The sequence below is a fragment of the Cricetulus griseus genome, chromosome 8 (assembly GCF_003668045.3).
Source record: "Cricetulus griseus strain 17A/GY chromosome 8, alternate assembly CriGri-PICRH-1.0, whole genome shotgun sequence".
In the NCBI taxonomy this organism is placed as follows: Eukaryota; Metazoa; Chordata; class Mammalia; order Rodentia; family Cricetidae; genus Cricetulus; species Cricetulus griseus.
The window spans coordinates 14,681,304-14,700,446 of record NC_048601.1 but is presented as its reverse complement, the minus strand read 5'-3'; positions in this window follow the sequence as shown (position 1 = coordinate 14,700,446).

Genomic DNA, 19,143 nt, shown 5'->3' with positions numbered 1-19,143 from the left:
AAAACAAAGACAAAGGGGGTGTGTGCTGACCGTAGTCTCCAGGTCAACTCTGTACCCTGCTGCCCCCTTTCACGCTGAAAGCTGAACCCAAGACCTCGTGTGTGCAGAGCAAGTACTCTAGCACTGACCTCTGTCCTCAGTTTGACTGTGTTCCAGACAAGCTCTAGGTGATGTTGACGCTGCTGGTCCTCAGAGCACACTCTTAAGTAGCAAGAGCCCGGTGATTTCCTACGCAGGCTCAAGACCAACCCTACTGCTAGTCTCAACAAACCCATCTCATCACTAGTGCTCCCTCCTTCAGATCCCTTCCTGCAAGAAGTTTGCTTCTTCCCAAGGGTAGCATGGAGAGTGAATGTCATAGAAAAGCCATGTTGGCAAGTGGAGGACAGTGCCATTTACATACTAGGCCCGGATACAGGTGTTCATAACCAGATGGCCTAACAGCCATCTTCCTGTCATCGGGGATGAGAATTGCAGCACTACTGCCTGTCTCTAGGCCTTCACTGTGCAGATACAGAGCTAACAGTGCCATCCTTGATGCTCTGAAAGGCATGGGGGTTGATGGGCAGATCCTCCATCTACATTGTCTAGAATGTTGACATTCAAAGCTCTCAACTTTGGGTCAGTGTCTACACTATCAGTACTACTGGTCTGGGGAGATGGCCCAATGAGTACAACACTTGCAATGCAAGCCTGAGTCACCAGAGTTCAGATGCCAAGAACTCACATAAATGCCAAGTGGCAGACTGCCTGTATTTCCTGTACTTGGAAGGTAGAGGATAGCGGAAACCCTGGACCAGATGACTACCTATATTAGCTATCTCAGCAATTTCTGAGTTCAACTGAAAGACCTTAATGAGTAAGGTGGAAAATGACAGAGGAAGGCTCTGGTGTCAAGCTCTACCCCATGTGTATGTGCATAAATGCGTGTGCACCCATTCACATTTGAGCATACATATACTCGCAGCCTGTATGGATATTACATATAACATGTATAATAAGTAAATAGGTTTTGTTTAATAAGAAGGCCCTCACCGTTACTAGAAAAGAGAAAATCTCCAGTCATTAAAAACCACTAAAGAAACTGCCTGATTTCTCTAAACAAGGGACCATTCTCTCTCCAAACTCCCTAAATAATGCCCTCCAAGACTCTTCTGAGGACTCAGCCAGAATTTTGGTCATGAGCCTGTGTTCTGGTTTGACTTTCATTGCTGTAATAAAATACCCTGACAAAAAGCAAGTTGTGGGAAAACAGATTTATTGTAGTCCACAATTCAAGGTTATAGTCCGTGACTGAGAGAAAGTCAAGGCTCCTGGAACTCAAGACAGCTAGTCACATCTCATCCAGGAGCAGAGAGAGAACAAGTACATCAACCCAATGTACATGAGACTAACCAGGCAATTCTAGGCTGTATCACATTGACTCTTAGGTCTAACCACCCCAGATGCCGTATGATCCATGGGTCTCTGCAGGGGCAAAATGACCCTTATTTTTTTCCGCAACGAACTAGTCCACATGTCCATTGGTGAGGTCGCAAGTGGAACACAGAATAGCCACACATGGAGTGCTATTTAGCAATAAAAAGTGGTCAAATCATTGGCACATGCAGTAACAGGAATGAACTCCAATGACATCACGTTAGGTTAGAAGTCAGGATAGAGGCACTGATGCGTGGCTCCATTTATATTGAAATTCCAGTAAGGACAATCAAAGACATTTGCCTGGGGATGGAGATGTGAGAGAGGTGACCTTCGAGCAGAAAGAAAGAAAGAGGTTTGGGGTGTCACTGAAACACTCTGAAACCGGGTTGTTGGGATGGCTACAGAAACCTACAAATTTGCTAAAATTCATTGTTTGCTTTGGAGCAAGGAAACTGGCCCAGTAAGTAGAGTGCTTGAGACATGACCATGAGGACCTGAGTTCAAATCCCCAGCATCCCTGTAGTGTGGTGGCAGCTGTTAGTAACCCAAGTGCTGTGGAAGCAGAGACAAGTGGAGCCCGCGTGCTCCCTGGCCAGCCAGTCTAACTGAATTGGTGAGCGCCAAGTGAGGGAGCCTGTCTCAAAAAAACGAGGTAGAGAGCAATGGAGACCCCTGATGTTGACCTGTGGCCTCCACACACATATGCACGTGATCATGCACCAGCCTGCCCTCGTGCACACAAGCGTGTGCGCGCACGCACATACACACACACACACACACACACACACACACACACAAAATTGCACATAAATAATAAAATAATAACTGAGAAAGATACACAGCACAGACCTCTGCTATTCAGCCCCACATGCACAGGGGTATGCACCTAAACACATACATTTGAACAAGTACACGCACATAGATCACAAACACACACACAGAAAGAAAAGTGGGAGGTACTGTGCTTAGCTGGGCATAGTGGCACTTACCTATGGTCCTAACACTTGGGAGGCTGGGAGAGAACGAACAAAAGTTTAAGGCCAATCTAGATATAAATAAAACACTATCAAAAAAGAAAGAAAGAAAAAGTTCTTAAAGGTGACAAGCGACTTAGATCAACCAACTCATGCTGGCTGCAGGGTAGATGGATCGTCCTTCAAGAACATGGCATAGGACTGAAACCCCGGGGGGGGGGGGGAAATACACCAGTACTGTGAACTGAATGCTACCAGATAGCATATGACACAGCAGAAATCCCGCTCCACGTCCCAAACACCCCTAGGACTATGATCTCTGTCAGGTCAGGACATCCAAGTGAATGAAAGCTCTCAAAAATGCTGTCAGCTACCGACACCCTAAAAAAGGAGCCCAAGAAGCTCACAGCCCTTGTTGGAGACCAAGTCATCATTACATGACTCTCGGCCACTGGTTCTCAACCTTCTTAATGCTGTGACCCTTTAATACAGTTCCTCACGTTGTGGTGGCCCTCAACCATAAAATTATTCCGTTGCCACCTCTTAACTAATTTTGCTACTATTAGGAATCGCAATGTGAGTATCTGATATTTGGAATATCTGATATGCAGCCCCCAATGGGGTCATGACCCACAGGTTAAGAACCACCCATCGAGGCAATTGTGTAGACAGTAGCACTCGTGAGAACTGGTGGCTGTCACCAGCAAAGGGTGTTTGCTACAGGGTTTAGGGTTGTGCGTTCTTAGACAAAAACAGCAGCATTAACACATCATGACATGAGCCGAGACGTTCTCAGCTGTGCTGTGTGTGGCTTGAGGACTTCTCACCGGCGAGTGGAAGGCAGAGAGGAAAGTGGGAGGCAGAAAAAGCCCAGTCAGGAATAAAAGGTGGGGCAGCTCCATGCAGGGAGGTGATTTAGAGTGCCTGGGGGCCGCTGTTTGTTTAATTCACGGTCGGCATAGCTGGGGCGGAAAGCAAGCAGTTTTCTACTGATGAAAAGGGTGCTTCTTTTATGTACAAACTCAGCTTATCACTCCATCCGATTCACCTTCACATCTTTGTCTAACACTGCCTCAAAAGACAGTTACGCTTCCGTTCAGAACTGGTTCGTGGTAAGCCACTCGCCCAGAAAAAGCAGAGAGACAGTCCATGTCCGCTGGGATGAAAACCAGCATCAAAATGTCTTTTAACGTTGTTTCTTTCATGTTGGTGAAACATTTTTCATTGTTCTGTAATTTGTATTTCCTTTTCCCTCCCCTTTGGGGATGTATAAACAAGGCAGCCTCTTGAGAAGCCAAGAGGTTTTCAAATTGGTACAACTAGGAATAGGGACACAGACCTATAATCCCAGTACTCGGAGGATCGTCTTGAATTTGAGGCCAGTCTGGGCTACAAAGCAAAAGATAAAAATTAGGGCCAGAAGAGAAGGAGGCGTGGCTAAGAGCACTGGTTGCTTTTCAAAAGAACCAGGATTCAATTCCCAGAATCCACACAGCAGCTCACAACTATAGCTAACTCCAGTCTTAGGAGATCGCACTCGCATTTTCTGGCCTCCAAGGGCACATCACACACATAGCTCACAGACATACACGCAAGCAACATACCCATATCCCTTAACTTAAACCAAATTAAAATGAAACCTTTGATGCATAGACCATAAACCCAAACACAGAGTTTTATCCACTGAACCGTTTGGCCTCAGAATGTCTGCAGAGGCAGGGCACATCTTTAGAACACAGGTCTTGGGCGAGGGGAATGAGCTACAGCTTTTAACATGCTCTTCTTGGGAACTTGTCCCTGAGTTCAGTGTAAGGAGTAAAACTGTCATCAGAGATGGACCAGAGCTTGGGAGGAAACAGCCATTCTCCACTCAGAAAGTGTCTTCTTGGACTTTGTTGTCTAACACCATATGGTAGTTTCATTGGGAATTACACACAGATCCTTGGGCTCATCAGCTCCGAGTTTCTAGTTTATTTCCTTCTGATTGGTGTCCTTTGCTGAGACTAGTACAGCCATACAGAATAAGGAAATAAGCTCAATCCTGAATCATAGCCCTGGACTCAAAATCCACATGCAAGTCCTCTCACTTGCTATATGACCTTGGACAGTTGACTTGACACCCCCCCCCACTGCCGCTGTTTCCCCAAATGTAAACTGAAGATGTGTGGAAGGATAATGCCTGTCTCAGAAAGCTGGCTGTGACTGATGGAGTCATTACAGAAAAAGCCTCGGCACATCACTACCCATGTCTGAGATGCTTCAGCAAAGACGAGTTTCCAGTGTGTGATTTCTTGTCCTGTCAGCATCATGGAACCATGGCAACTGCCTCCTGTTTCCAGTCAGAAGTGCGAGGCTCAAGCAGGTAAGGGCCACCTTGAGCCTCTCACTCTCCAGGTTGTCTGAACCCAGACACCCGCCATCCATGCCCACTGGAACCCCTCCTCAGAGCCACATTCTTAGCTTCAAGGACCCAAGGAGCTCCTCAGCCCTCAGAGCTGTTTGCTTGTGGCAATGGTCAAGGCCCAAGGAAAGTATTACCTAGACTCAGGTTCACTGAGAGTATTTTGATCGTTTCGTTCCAGTTCAACAGCTGTAGAAAATGTGTAGGCTTTGTGTTATTTAAAATTACTTTGTGGATCTTTGATTTTTGTTTTATTTTTTTTAAGGCTGCCGTGGCCCTACTCTTATATACAAAACTGTGGGGAGCCACAGCCCCAAGATGGCGCCTGGCTGGATGCCAGGGAGACCGAGCTTAGCTGTAAACAAGCCTTATTTGGAAGCGCTTAGTGGATCTGGTGTGCCTCCTCCAGCTGTGACCTATCCGGGATTGCCAGGTGGCGTGAGCTAATTGGGTAATGAGCTTGCTTTTAAGGGCTTGCCGGAGGGGCTGGTAGAGGGAGAAGCTGAAGTAGCAGTAAGAGGAGAAGCTGACGTACAAGGTTCCTGAATAAACTGCTTGAAGAAGAGTCGTGGTCGTGTCCCTCTTGCTGGTCGAGATAGACGCGACACAAAACCATGTTATTTGGGTTCAGTGTTAGGACCAGGAAATAGGAGTTACTTTTGAGAGGAGCCCTGAGAATAGAAGAGCAATGTTAGAAAGCCCTGGATGTTCAGTCATGTGGGAAGGCAGGAATCGGGCTATGAGAACCCCCTGACTTCCCTTCCGGATGGGAAAAGGAGCAGGAGTGTCTCTTCAAGTCTGGGACGAGGCTGCCTAAGGAGGGGGCAGCTGGAGGAACAGCGGCTGTCTGTCCTGGTTCCTGGTTCCGGAACAGCAGCTGTCCTGGTTCCAATAAAACCATACCACTCCTCTCTCTCTCTCTCTCTCTCTCTCTCTCTCTCTCTCTCTCTCTCTCTCTCTCTCTCTCTCTCTCTCTCTCTCTCTCTGATTAGGGTAGGCTGTCCGGCCAGTAAGTTTCAGGGATCTCTGTCTTCCCAGTGCTGGGATTACAACCACATGCCACGGTACCTGGTTTCAGTGTGGTTCTGGAGATTGAACTCCGGGCTTCATGTTTGCATGGCAAGTACTTTATTGGCTGAGTTATCCCCCAGAACTGAGCTAGGGTTTCCTGTGGAATTAGCTTCTTCAAGGCACTTGGAAATGATTCAATGAAGACAATGTGTTACACCCCCTCTTTGCTGTCTGCTCACCCCTCTCCACCATCCACACTCTCCTTCTGGCTCCAGATTTCTGCAGTTCCAATACTATCGATCGATTTAGGACTGAGAAAATCACTGAGATATCTTGGACCTTTGGTTTCTAGGCAACTGCATGGCTGTTTTAGTGCCCTGAAACATATCTGACAACCAGAGCCATGTCCACGATAATGTAGGTGATGTTTCGATACCACCTGGGAAGTCAGGACACCCTTCCTGAAGGTGGCTCTGCCATGACCAGAGGATCTCCCCGAGCGTCTTCCTCCCAGAGAAAATCTGGCTCTGCCATTTGCATTAGTGCACAGCTGGGGAGTCAAATCAGGACCTGCATGCAAATGCATCAAAGAACTTGAAATCTGCTTTGGGAAATCCAGTTTGGAGCTCTTCCCCTTCAGTTCCCAGGCAGCCTGAACTTATTTCCCTATCTGAAGGGCACCTGAGTGAACGTGGGACACTTCAGAGATGGCTGTACCCTCTGGCCAGAGATTTTTCTTTCATTCATTCCTTTTAGTCTTCTTTTTAAAAGTTTATTTGTATTGGGGATGGCTGTTCATGACACGTGCATTGAAGTCGGAGACCAACCTCAGGTGTCAAGCCACACCGTCCCCAATGTCTTGAGATGGGTTTTTCTGTTTGTCGCTGTATATACCGAGTTAGTTGGCTCACCAGCTTCTGCAGATTCTTTCTCTGCTTCCGATCTCGCCATAGAAGAAACGGGACAATGCCTAGCTTTCCATGGGTTCCAGGGATGCAAACACGGATACCTCACATCTGTATGGCCAGCAGTGTATGCACTGAGCCTTCTATCCAGCCCAAGATTTGATTGTCATCAGTTTTAAACAACTGAATAAGTCTCCCTCGTAAGTACATACTTCTCATTCTGTTTGCGGGGTTCACTACTGCAGTCGTCTTTAAATACCACCTGGGTTCCAGCAGTGACATGGCACCTGGCCATGCACAAGAGAAATCTACCATCCATGGCCACGGAGCTTCTTTCCCACGAAGGGGGAGAGTTCAGACCCAAACTCCATATGACTGGCTGCAGAAGTGACTGCTTCAGGAACTTTTGGGGAGGGTCACCTGGCTGAGACAATCACCATTTGCCATGAAAAACGCCCCATTTGGTTCTACACTCACTCATCTTCCCCCACTTTAGACACGTAAGGCAGCTTTAGCCAGAAGTTTAGCAGGAATTTCACCAATATAAAGTTATTATACAGTGTCAGGTTGCATCTTCTCCCTTAGTCCCCTTCACACTTTATAACTTGGGGTGTCAGCCTTTGGATAGTCTCAGACTTGCCAAAGCCCTTTCCCACAGATGTCTTGGTTCTAGAGAGACTTCTCAGCCCATAGCACAGCTTGAATAGGCCTACCCCAAAAAGCCTCAGGCCAGTCCACACATAGTATTTTGTAACGTGGCCATTCTTAGGTTGCTTAAGGAGATCCTGATGTCCCTGGCAGCACCTGGCTCCTGGGATGGATCAGTGAGACTCCTCTAGGAAGCAGGATTGAGATGGTGTAATAGCTTGTGCTGTCAACTTGACAGGATTTGTAATCACCTTGGAGACAAGTCTCTGGGGATGCCCATAAGAGATTTTGTAGATCTTTTAGATCACTTGAAGAGGGAAGACCCACCCTCAGTCTGGACACTGCTATTCTGTGGGCTGCTATCCACAGCTGCACAAAAGGGAGAAAGTGAACCGAGCCTCAGCCATTCATCTCTTTGCTTCCTGACTGAAGGTGCAGTGGGACCAGCTGCCTCAGGGTGCTGATGCTGGAAATCTTCACCATGATGGGCCACACCCTCCAATTCTGAGCCAGACTAAACCCTCCCTTCCTTAAATTGCTTCATGTCAAAGAAACAGAAAAGTGGCTCACACTGATAATCTGGAGAAGACACTGGCTCTGGAAGCAGAGAAAGTTGAAGGTGGGCCATGGGTCCTCCACCTCCAGGAATGCACCTTTGTAGAATCGCTGTTCTTCTCTGGGGGGCAATGCCTTCTCACAGCTCAGGTTGCTTTGCAAAAGAGAAGCACCTGGCACACAGCTGTCCTCCAATGAATAGGGTTCATAATTACTCACCTGAGTGGGCCGTGTCTCCTGAAAGTGGGCGGATAGCTGGATAGAGGACTATCTATCTAAAACTATTTCTCCACTCACTGAATCTTACCCAGCTTCTCCTGTTGTCTTCCCCCCTCACTACTCAAGGAAAATAAACAAATGCACAACATCAGCATGGTTACTGTAAAACATAGAAATCTGACCAAGTCCTTGTTTTTGTAGTCTGAAAGGCTGTATCGTCTCAGCTTTTTTGGATGTAGGATCAATTGGGTCACTGCTTCAGGGAGTCTTGCTTGATCAAACCATATTAGTCTGGAAGGAATCCATAGCTTTTTATTTTCAGTGGAAACACAAACAGAAATTCTTTTTCCAAGTAGCCTGTCCTTAGACTTAAATTTTGAAGTCAAAGTATTTTTAAAATGTATAAGTTGGATTAATTTAGCAGCATTTATAATCAAATGTATTTTAGCAGCAGTAAGTCTTTCCTTGGCAATCAAACTTTTTAAAGACAACAATATGATATATAGTATCCGGATTCTCTGTGTATTTTCCATCTTTATGTGGCTTTTTTATTACTTTATTTTCTTTTTTCCCGAGACGGTTTCTCTGTGGAAATCCACCTGCCTCTGCTTCCTTCAGCAAATCCTACCGGCAGGTACCACCACAACTGGCTACTCTATTTCCTCCTGTTATTTTTTCTCTCACAAGCCTACATATATTTTTAAAGGCAGTGTAAACCTTTAGAGGTTTTTCTTTTATCTGGATCTGTCTTTATCGTCTCAGAAGTGCCGATCTAAACCCCAAGAGCGCCTGGATGGCGCAAGCATATGGAAGCTGCTCCAATGCCTCTCACAGGGCAGGATGTAGCGGCAGGTTTCCCTCTTTCTCTGGGAACCTTGGGGCATTGGGTTAGCCCACTCACTGACACCATTCTGTTACGATAAATCTTCCCGCCAAAGCCACTGGAGCCCCACCGCCACGTGGGCGGTCTCTGCCAGCCACCTGAGTTCTGCCCGCCGCGTGGATGGACAAAATAATACAGAGACATATTAGGTATGGCGGAAAGATTTATTGTAACGCACTGTTCTACCTTTATCCCAACAGCTGGCGACCGCTGGCCTCCTTCATGGAGAAGCTACACACTTGTGAATCCCCATTTTTCAAAATACGATCTTCAACAAATACCTACAAAGTGTTATCTCACCTGTACTCGTAAATCCTATTAACCCTATGAAAATATGTTCTTTCTCATTTTAGGAATAAGAAAACAAAAACACAGGAAAGGCAAAAGAAGGTAAACGTCCCTGTCGTGTTCTTGTACACAGAATGCGGGAAAGCTCAGAAACTAAGGTCTCCCAATTCCCCTTTCTCATGTTCTGCCATTATACTCAGGACAGAAAAAAATTCAGACCTCTGACAGCCTTTGGTATGGTGTTTCTTGGTGACCTAGGAGAGAGTGGGGCTCTTCAGATTGGGGCTCTTCAGCAGTGAACATAGGGCAAGCCTGCACAGAGGGAGAGCCTCGGGAGAATCCTGAGAAGTGGAAAAAAGTGCCAGTTGCCTCCTAAAAGGGCAAGGGCGGGCATGACTGTGTGGGGTGCTATGGAATAGAGATATCAAAGGAAGGAGGCGTGTCTGTGGGGATAAGATGAGGACAGAAAAGAAAGGAGTCTATCGGGTCAGCTGGGCCAGCCTCACAGCTCGTCTTCACTATGTTGACTCTGTAAACCTTTCCCATGATTTCCATAACCTTTTCTCTTTGCTCACCCTCAAGAACGCAACCAAGGGCTGGGGAGATGGCTCAATGGTTAAAGAAATTGCCCACCAGCAAGGACCACAGTTTGGATCCCTACAATCCACACAAAGGCTGGGTGAGTGTGGTTGCCTGCTTGTAATTCCAGCCTCAGAAGTTCAAGACAGGTTCCCCAGAGCAATCTGGTACTGAAACTAGTTGTACCAGTCAGCTCTTGGTTTGACTGGGAGACCCTGCCTCAAAGAAGAAAGAGTGATTAAGAAAATTTCTGATGTCAAACTTGGGCCTCTGCACTCACAGGTTCACATGTGCGCACACATGTGTGCCAACATACAAACATACAAACAGGGACATGACTCTGAAGGGTCAGTTTCTCTGAGAGCAACTGAGATGGGTGTCAGACCATCAAGAGTAGAAACCATAGGTATCTGTGTGAAGAACAGAGAAGGAATGGCCAGACGTGGATGAGAGTGTGTGAAGACAGAGAAGGCATGGCCAGATGTGGGTGAGAGTGTGTGAAGACAGAGAAGGCATGGCCAGATGTGGGTGAGAGTGTGTGAAGACAGAGAAGGCATGGCCAGATGTGGGTGAGAGTGTGTGAAGACAGAGAAGGCATGGCCAGATGTGGGGTGAGAGTATGTTTAGATCTCCAGAAATAGCAAACACGCAAGGGCAATCAAAACCCAAGTGTCAGAGGATCACAAAAGGGACGATAATGTGTGTTGGGGGGGTTACATCCTGGGCTGCAGCAGTCATAGCTGAGGTACGTGTGGCCCCTGTAGGTATAATAGTTGCAGAACACAGAACGGAATAACCAGAAGGACTCTTCCATCATTTTATGTAAACTGGAGCTCACAGGCCTTGAGTAACTAATCCAAAGCCAGGTACTATTCAGTAGTGTTGCCGTTACCTTCTGCTCATCAACTTTGCTAAGAGAGACAGGAAAATGTCAAGGAGTCAGAGCAAAGAAGAATAATTTTTAAAATTCCCCCAAAGCCACCACCAGCAGTATAAATAGAGGACAAAAAGAAGAAAAGCTGATTATCTGGTGGTGTATGTCTATAATCCCAGATGTGGGCGAGGAAGCAGTGGGGAATGAAAAGTTCAAGGATTTCTTTGGCTATATACAAGTTCAAGGCCAGGCTAGGCTACATGTGACCTTACCCCAGGGCCGGGGGGGGGGGGGGGGCGGGGGGAGAAGAGAAAAGAAAACATCCTAGGCATAGATTCAACCATAAAAATTATCACACTTAATAAAGCAAATTAGCGGTAAGAAAAAACAGATGCTGAACGTAGAAAAGGGATAAGATATTGTCCCAGGAAGAAATATACAAAACAAAAAGACTGCTTAATTTCAGAGAGTTATAATGAAGTGTGTGCCACAAATATTTGATAGTATTTGAAGACATACAGAGGCTGATCTCTATGAGGGGAGGAAGGTTTGGATGGTCACTGAAGTGTAAGATAAGACAAGGAAGAAAAAACCTGAAGTCTTAGGTAAGAGCTCATAAAGCGACTTCCTACAGACTTCTGGTGGTTAGGAGTGAGGAGTCCTCTGGGGCTATAATCCAGACCTTTGTTCTGGGGGCTGAAATGAGTGGAGGGAGGGAGGCTAAGGTCAGGATGTATTGTATGAGAGAAGAATAAAAAAGAGGAACAAAAATGTAGAGCTAAATATAATCCAATCTGTAAGTACATTAAATACAAGAGGTCTAAACATTACAAATAAAAGGTAGAGACTGTCAGAATGGATGAACAAACAAAACCCAACTCTATGTTGCCTATAAGAAGCACACCTTAGAAATAATGACACAGATGAGCTAAAAATATGAAAAAATATTCCATGTAAATATCAAAAAGTTCCAAGGCATTTACGTTAATTCAAGATAAAATGGACTTCAAGCAAGAAAGTTTTAGTACAAGAAACAAATGGCAGCCTCTAGAAGTAGTTGTCAGCTTGCAGTACTTAATCAAAGGAGGAGCAAAGCAATTCCCCCGAATTATCAACTTTTTTTAAAAGTAATGTCAGACAACTTCATTCAAAGACATGTAAACATGCTACATTCTTGTGACGAAAGATAAAAGGAACATTTCAAACTGAACTGAAAGAACTCTGGTAACAACATCCAGTTATGTTGTCTCTCTAGCTTCAAGTGTAATTGATATGATTAAAAGATAACCAACTATTGACTTAACAAACATTTATTAAGTTCTTTATATGGACTAAACACTGAGCTAAACATTGTTAAGTGATGGAAATGTAGCCTTTGCCCTCATACTGATACATATGTCAAGTCACGATATTGGTTATAAGTAGTGATGTAAGCATGTCTTCTGTGGGATAACCTTTCCATATGCTGTGAATATATGCTGCTCTCATTGGTTGGTAATAAAAGCTGGATTGGCCTATAGCCAGGAAGAATACAGCTACACAGGAAAGCCAAATGGAGACACAGAGAGAAAGTAGAGTTTAGAGAAACACAAGCCAGTTTCCCAAGATACAAGATGCCAGCAGACCGGTAGAAGCCATGGCCATGTGGCAATACATAGATTAATAGAAATGGGTTAATTTAAATGTAAGAGCTAGTTAGTAATAAGCCTGAACTATAGTCCAAACATTCTGTAATTAATATTAAGCCTCTGAGTGATTGTTTAGAAGTGTGTGTGGAGTGGGGTGGGATGGAGACACCTCCATTTACACATGTCCAACATTTTGACTTTGAGGCATGACAATATCATCTACAAAGTTTACCCTTGAGAATGACTCAATTAAGTTTAAAAAATTTCATAATATTTTAAGTAAGTTTCTAATTTTTATATTGAGCTTACTCATAGCTATTCTTAGCTGCATGCAGCTCCTGGGTCTCAGGTTGAACTTGCCTGATAGTGCATTAGTCAGCATTTCATTGCTATGACAAGTCCCTAAGATAATCAGTTTGTCAAGAGAGAAGGTTCAGAGGCTCTGAGGTCATCACGTGCTACATAGAAAACTCTCCTCTCTCTCTCTCTCTCTCTCTCTCTCTCTCTCTCTCTCTCTCTCTCTCTCTCACACACACACACACACACACACACACACACACACACACACACAGGGTCACGGTCTGAAGATACAAAGCAGTGTTGGGATTTGCCTAGCATGTGCCAGGTACTGGCTTCAGTACCCTGTACTGCATGGTAAGAGGGTGGCATTTGTCTCACAGTTTGGGAGGTTTCAGACCATGACTGACTAGTTTGTAGCTTTTGGGACAATGGTGGCAGTACTTCAGACAGGAATATGTGATAGGAGCAATGAGCTCTTGCAGACACATGCCCAATAACCAGATGAGCGCCCACTAGATCCCACCTCTTGAAGGTTCTACCACTTCCCATAGCACCATGGGCTAAGGGCCAAGACTTTATCTGCTCGAGGGTCACATGCAACCATAGCAATTATAATGTTAAGACAGAACACAAGTGAGAGGGGCATCTTGGCTGTCAGAAGATGGTCAGAGCAGTCTTCAGAAGCAAGGTTCCAAAGAAGAGCTGGGTAGGATGAAAGATCAGGGAGGTCAAGGACTCGAAGGGCAAGGACACTCACTGAAGGAAGAGTTTGGGACTGTCTACAGAACTGGCCAGAGTCCAGAGAGAGGTAAACAAGGATGCAATCCTCAGAAAACATAAAATCTAATCTTATATAAAATTGCCCAGAAAGTAGAAAACAAAATAACTTTTCTAACACATTTACAAGGCTAATATGACCTCAATACCAAAACCACATGAGAATGATTTCCAAATGGGAGTAGGAAGTGATCTCACTCATTAAACATATACAATGACCCCCTCCAAAACAGCAAATAAGAATATTTATGTAGGCTCTGGGAGACAGGGAATATCCCAAGGCATCCTTGAGTACAAGGCAAACAATTCCTCATTGTTTGCATCCAATGGAAATGCAAACAAGCTTATGATGGGCTGCAGTTATAGAAAAGCTGTTTTCAAATTTGGAGCTTCAGGAGAGAGTGGCCACACGCAAATTTATAATTAGGTCAGTTTTGCTTGGGAACTCTGTCTGCTCCTTTCCCTGCCCCCAGACCACTATCTCACCCTGATGGCCCCTATAATTGTTCCCTTGGAGAGAAGACTCTGGCTATCTCCTGGCTGTGAGCCTTGTATGCCTATCAGTGGTGCTTCTTAATTCCTTTAGCTCCTGGGATGAAATAAGGCATGGTAGATGTCTATTAAAGAAGGCATTGAAGGGTACCAAGATCTCAGCCCTTTTTTCTGTTTCTAGAATAACCAGTTTTGCTTATGTTCCAAGGTTAATCATCTTTCAGGAGTATGGGGCCAGGAGTAGGAAATTGTGCTCTCATTGTAAAATCTCAATGAGTCATACATCATATCATAAACCAACTAGATTTGATGTCCTTTGAGAGGCAAGTATCAATCTTATTTATTCTGAAGTAAAGTTGGAATATCCCCTGATCACTCTTTTTAGTACCTTATAAATAATCCCTTCCTTTTGTAAATTTTAGCTCATATCCAACAAAGCCAAAGAATCTCATTAAGTCTCCAGCCTGTTCTTAATGACTAAATAAATATTTATTAGACTGAATGAGCCAATATAAACAGATTTCTCTTGAGGGACATCTCTTTAAGGTCATTCCCTGGCCTATCTAGGTGAATATCATTAAGTCCTTCTATGTAATCTACAGCTGGCCTCTGCCACAGTTAGAATATGTTTTGCCCACACCAGAAACCACACGGAGACTTGATTCCTCAATGAGGTCGTATTAGGTTTGGATCACAGAGGTAGAGAGAGCCCTTATGAGCAGATTCCTCCTGTCTTGTGGGTCTTGATATGTTAGCTAAAGCAGGCCATCCTAAATCAAAGTCATCCCCATGCCATTTCTGCCATGGGCGCCCTCTGCCCTGCGCTCTTTCCTGCTGTTCTGATACATGTCATGATATGTACACAGCACATGGCCACCAAGTCCTGCATTTTTCAGCTTCCCAAACCATGAACCAAATAAACCTCTTTGCCTTATGAATTATCCAGGCTTGGATATTCTGTTGTAGCAACAGAAAATGCACTAAGAAAATGCCTAATATTTGACATCTCGGTTCTTCAACATTCAGAGTTTAATAGTTGGCATCCCAAAATAGAACCGTAATCCTCCACTCAAAAAATTTATATTTCTAATCATGGGATCCACAGGCCTGTATAATCTCAGCACCCAGGAGGCCGAGGCAGGGCGACCATGAATTTGAGGCTAGCCTGCATCACATTGCAATACTCTGTTTAAAAAGTTGTGCTTACCTATTTTGGTTTTTAAAAATGTCCTGATGCTTTGAAAGCTCTCCACACTGGCTTCTCTATTCGCAGTCCCATAGTGGGATAATGATAACAGACTGAAGTGAAGCATACTGTGTGGCTGAGGCATTCCACCCAGGAGTCCTTTGTCAAAACGTGTGTGTTGCTGTTGTGGGAAGCGACTAAGCCTTTCCTACTGTTCTTCCGAGTATGGCACCCCGTGAAAGTTCATCAACAGAGGTCATTTTTATCTCCATGCATTAACTAAATTTCCAACCATAGCAAGCACCAAATTGATACTGATAGGGATTGACTCTTTGAGTACATGTTTCGGGCAATACATTGTCTCCAGGGGTGATTATCAGTTGCTGGGTTCTGACCAGTTGCTCCCCATACCACCTCATTTTCCTACATCCAAGAAGGCTAGACTGAGGATGACTTGATGTCATTGTTGCTCGGAGAGCTCCAAAGTACCATCAAGAAAGAGGGATGTGAGTACCCTATTCACAGGCAGGGAAGATGGCTTGGTGGATAAAGGTATTGCAGCACAAGTATGAGAACCCTGTTCAGATCCGCAGTACCCATGGGAAAGAGGGGCAGAGCAGAACCTCTGTAATCCCAGTGCTGGGGAGTGGGGGCAGAGATAAATGGATCCCAGGGGCTTACTGACCAGCCAGACTAGCTGAAACAGCAAGTTCTAGGCTTAGTGAGAGACTCTATCTCAAAACTAAGGTGGAGAGCAACAGAGGACCTCAGTCCTACACACTCACCATGACCCACATAACACACACACACACTCACACACACACACACACACACACACACACACACACACATCCCACCCCCACACACCACACACACACACACAACACACACACACACACACACACACACACACACACACACCAATTATCGCTAATATACATAGCCCTGTTCTCAGTGTCATTCACACAGTGGCTCATGGGTTGGCTAAAAAAAGGTAAACCTGCAACACAACACTTCTTCTAAGGTTCACGTCTATAGCTGTTGACACTTAGAATGTCACATATCCACCAATATTGAATCCCACAGGAGAGTTTCACTGTCCCCAGAAATCCTTTCATTCTTCTTCCTCGTCCTCCTCTTTCCCCAGCCCTGGCAGCCAATGATCTTTTTGTTGTCACCACAGTTTGCCTTTTCCAGAATGTCGGAGCTGAAATCACAGCACGTGGCCTTTTCTCATTGATGCTCACTTACTAGTAACTATTGAGGCTTCTTCTGTGTATCTTCACGGCCTGACAGCTTGTTTCTCTTTAGACCGAATAGCACATTGCTATCCAGACATCCCCCAGCTTGCTCAACTGCAGGTTATCTTAGTTGCCCCTAAGTTTCTGCTGGTCTGCATAAAGCTGTTGTGTACTTCTGTAAGCTTTTGTGTGGCCATTTTCCTTCTTTTGTGAAGATACTAAGGGGTTATAACTGCTAAATCATGTGGTTAGAGTGTGTTTAGATAGTTTGTGGAAGCAATGAGCCATTTTCAAAATGGCTGTGCTGCTTAGTTTTTTCACAAACAAAGGAAGGACGATCCTCTTGCTCTCATCTTCACCAGCTTTGGACGCTGTTAATTTCGATTTGGTGTTAATACCACTTTGACTTACATTCCCCTTGATAACTTATGGCATTGCGCATCTTTGTATGTCTATTAATGGTCTGTCTTCTCTGATGAGATGTCCAAGCCATTGCTTATTATGACCCTGCTTTTGTTTCCCCACTGTTGAGTTTTATATGTCTTTGTATGTCTTGAATAATAGTCCTTTATTTGGTGTGTCCTTTGCAAACATTTTCTCCTGTTCTAGGTTATGCCTTTCTGAGTAGGAGGGTTTAACTTTAATGTGGTCCAGGTCATCCATCCTTCCTCCACGGCTTCTGCCTTGGAGGAAATTAAACTCCTGGGTCATCTGGACTTCCTCTTGTCATAGGTGTGCCATAGTTTGCATTTTACATTTGTGTTTGTCATTCATCATGGGTTCATTTTTGTTAATGGTGAAAAGCCTGTGAAAGACCCTTCATTCATTTGTTTGGTTTTTACATGTGAACATCCAGTTGTCCCAGAGTCATTTGCTGGAAAAAAAATCCTCTTTCAATGTTATTTCCTGTTCCAAAGATCAGTTGATATTTTCCTAGACTCCCTATTCTGTCTCAGTCATTTTTTTCACCTATTCTACATTGTCCTAACTACTGTAGCCTTATTATAGGGTTTGATGCCTATAAGTGTCCAACTTTGTCCTTGTCCTTCTATAGTATGTTGAATGGATGACCTTTGTGTTTTTTTCAAGAAGGTGTCTCACTACATAGCCCAGGCTGGTCTCAAATTCATAATCCTCCTGCCCCAAACACTGGATGACAGACTTGCCTTTTTAAAAAAAATTTTGATTAAAAATTTTTGTTGATAAGCTTTATCATCTTTGTAACTGTTAGAGTGGCCAAACAGATATTTCCATATCTTGATTGTTTTTGATAACTCTGATTTGTCCCCACTCAAGGTAACCCCGGGCGGCCCATCCTTCAGAGATGCTTCTACATCTACAATCTCCTTTCTCTGCCCACATCTTCAGGTCCTTCACACACCATCCAACTGAGGGGCAACAGAGGTCTCCAGGGAGTCTTCTACAATCAATTTTAAGACCTGGTTCTTCTTTGTTTGTGCTGTAAGGGCTCCCGAGAGGGACTTACTGTCTCTTCTATTGATCCCACTAGGTGAGAATAAGACCACTACCACAATGTGAGCCAAATTTGAAGTATGCTTGATTTTATTGCTGGCTAATGATTACCTCCTGAGTTGGGTTAAAGTGAACAGCCTCAAGTCCATTTCTTGGACCCCTTTTAAGGAGTAAAATCATGACTAGTTGCAAAGCAGGTTTATAGAAGAGAGACAATAAGTACAGAAAAATCTCAAAAAATACCACATGGTCACCATGTGATTAGTCAAGGTGATTAAGGAGAGTTAGGGAGGGTAAGGGTCTTCTCAAAGACAAGTCAAAGTCATGGATTGGCACAGGTCAGGCTCCAGGAAACAGACTAAAAACAGCAACTCAGCTCTTACAGTAAATGGAAAGAATACAGCATAATGGCTCCTGCCTTCAAAATAGAGTTAGACAGGCTCCTCACTCCCCAAATTTCTCACCCACAGGAGCTCTGGATTCAGACATGTGATCTGTGCACCCCAAAAAGCTTCAATCCTTTCCTCTGGATGTGAGGAACTGTCCTGAGGTGAATGACAACAGTCACAACCCTGTGAAAGCAAGTGTGTCTGTCGCTCATCACTCTTCTTCCATTTCTGGGGACTTTCCCTCTTCCTTTCTGCCTCTCTCCCTTTGCCACCACAGCAGAAGCAACTGGAACTCTTTCAGAGCTTTTCAGGCTGTCTAAGAGTTGTCACTACCAACAACTATGAAAATGTGAATCTATCATTGACACATTCTCAGACCCCATCACAATCACCCGCAGTTCACTTTTTCAATATGTGTCAGCATCCAGGGACATGGGAAGGACCATAGTTTGTATTGATATCTAGTGACATGGGAAGGACCATAGCTTATGTCTGAGTCTAGGGACTTGGGAAGGACTATAGCTTGTGTTGGTGTCTAGGTACATGGAAAGGATTGTAGCTTGGGTTGGTGTCTAGGAACATGGAAAGGATTGTAGCTTGTGTTGGTGTCTTGGGACGTGGGAAGGACTGTAGCTTGGGAAAATTACACAGTTCAGGGACTAGAATTGATCTAATGAAAGTTGATCAGGCTTGTTTGCTTTGGGGACATTGGTTTGCAGCCAAGCCCAGCTCTGTGGGTCTGGTTTCCAGCTTATCGCTTTTCACCCTTCCCCAGGAGCAGGCACTGGAGGGACTGCTGAATCCACAGAGCAGGTATTGTCAATTGTGGCAGAAAAGAATGTGGGATTCACTTGCTGTCACACAAGGGGAAAATAAAAGCTGATTCAAATGGGAAAGC